The sequence below is a fragment of the Pinus tabuliformis genome, chromosome 6, assembly GCF_031772625.1.
Source record: "Pinus tabuliformis cultivar Carrire ecotype Pingquan chromosome 6, CPIR1, whole genome shotgun sequence".
Classification (NCBI taxonomy): domain Eukaryota; kingdom Viridiplantae; phylum Streptophyta; class Pinopsida; order Pinales; family Pinaceae; genus Pinus; species Pinus tabuliformis.
In genome coordinates this window covers 1,938,871,538-1,938,873,652 of record NC_142292.1, presented here as the reverse complement: position 1 = coordinate 1,938,873,652, position 2,115 = coordinate 1,938,871,538, and positions in this window count along the sequence as shown.

Below are 2,115 nucleotides of genomic sequence, written 5' to 3'. Positions count from 1 at the left end.
CTTGTGTCAAGCTCATTTAAAAAATGAAACAAGGGTTTTGAGGATAGTTCTTTTCCTGTGTCAACCTCACTGAAAAATGAAATAACTCCCTCGAGTCTTTCCAAGATATTGAAAGTAAACCTTCATTTCATCCACCTAGTTGAATGCAATGAAGCTTGGGGGGCATGTACCTCGATTTGCGTCATTATGCTGAGGGCATGCGAACTTATAACAAGCATAGTTTTTCATTTCAAGCTTGCATAAACATGAAACCGAATCCGAGCATAGTTTTTTTCCTATGTCAAGCTCGTTAAAAAATGAAACAAATCCTCCTCTAATTGATTCGAGAGTTTGACAAGATCTCATAAATGTTAAGTTGTATATTTAGGTTAGTTATTTTAGTTTTTGCATCTTTTCTTACAGTTTTAGGTCGAGTCTTTCAATGATCTCGTAACTCAACCTTCATTTCATCCAACTGATTGAATGAAATGAAGCTGGGGGGGCATGCACTCTAGCAGTTATGCTTAGGGGGCATCAAGCACAGTTTTTTCTCTGTTTCAAGCTTGTGTAAAAATGAAACTACTTTGAAGCACAGTTTTTCTTTGTTTCAAGATTTCGTAAAAATGAAACCTATCTTGAGTTAATTTCAGTTATTTTCAAGACTCGTTAAACTCATGAAAATCTCGAGATTATTTTGCTATTTTTCATTCTCGTAAAACAAATGAAAATGCCGAGTTCTTTTCATCTTTTCCTGCTCGTAAATTAAATTGAAAGTCGGCCATATGAGTACATTTTTATCATTTTTTCGAACTCATTAAAACTTACGAAAAAGTGAAAACCATGAGTACATTTTTGTCATTTTTTCGAACTCGTTAAAACTTACGAAAAAATGAAACCTTGGAGATCTTTTTTAAGTCCTTTTCAGACTCTCAAAATATGAAAAGATTGTCGAGTTTTTCTTTTTATACTCGTTAAAATGGAACTAAAAAGACGGTCCACTTACAGCTCTTTTCCGACCGTAAAAACATGAAAAGATTGCCGGATTTTTGTCGTTTCAAATTTGATATTGGTTATAAAACGACGTGTCGTTGATCGCTTTTTACGTTTTCGGATCAGTGACACTAATAACGAAAAGTACTCCTTGGTCGTAAAAGATCAAGTGGTTCTCTCATGTATTATTTTATACTTTTTCGGGCTTGGGAGACACAAATTTACGAAAAAGGTCAAGGGAGGTTGAAAGCTGAACATTCCTAAGGGTAGATGCTGCTGAAATTAGAACTCCCTTATAGAGCTTGAGAGGAGATATCACATTCCTTTCTTAGCTTCATTTGGAAGTGGGTGAGCTGATCAACGTAGAGGAGAACTCTTTCTGGACCCTGGGAGGGACCTACACAACACCAAGGCATTGGTTGTAAGGTTTCTTTTGTTTCCAATTAATACAATTAAGTTCATTTTTCTCAACAAGTTGTTATATATAATTTGTTTCATAAACTCCTTGGTCTTTATGATGAATATGTTTTATTATATGAGTTATTCAGGTGCTATGTAATCGTTTGCTTGTTTGTGTATGCAGGCTTCAAGGAGAGGAGCTCATCTGGATCGAAGAGGCTTGGCTGCTACAAACAGCATTGGACTAAACGTAAGCCTTAAACACCTAGTTGCTCTTATTTTAAATGTATATTTAGGGAAAGATAGTGCTTGATTGTTTTGTTTGTCACTAGAAAAGCCTTAGTTTCTAGGGAGGTCGGTTTTGTCCACAAAATTGACTCTTTCGGCATGACAAAGTGTTATACCACCATTCAGCCAGAGGCAACCATTTGACCCATTGTGTCTGTTTATCAGATACAAAGCAACGAAGATATCCTTCCAAAAATTTGTTTACTATCTCAGTTTACCCATCAGATTGAGGATGATAAGATGAGCTATGAGCTAACTGAGTACCAAGACATGAAAATAATTATGTCCAAAAATTTCTAGTGAAAATTGGATCTCTATCACTTACAATAATCTTTGGGTTTCCATGTAGCTTTTGAATTGCTTCCATAAATGCAGTAGAAACTGTACTAGCTTTAAATGGATGTGATAATGCACAAAAGTGTGCATACTTGGTAAGTCTGTCAACTACCACCATGATGA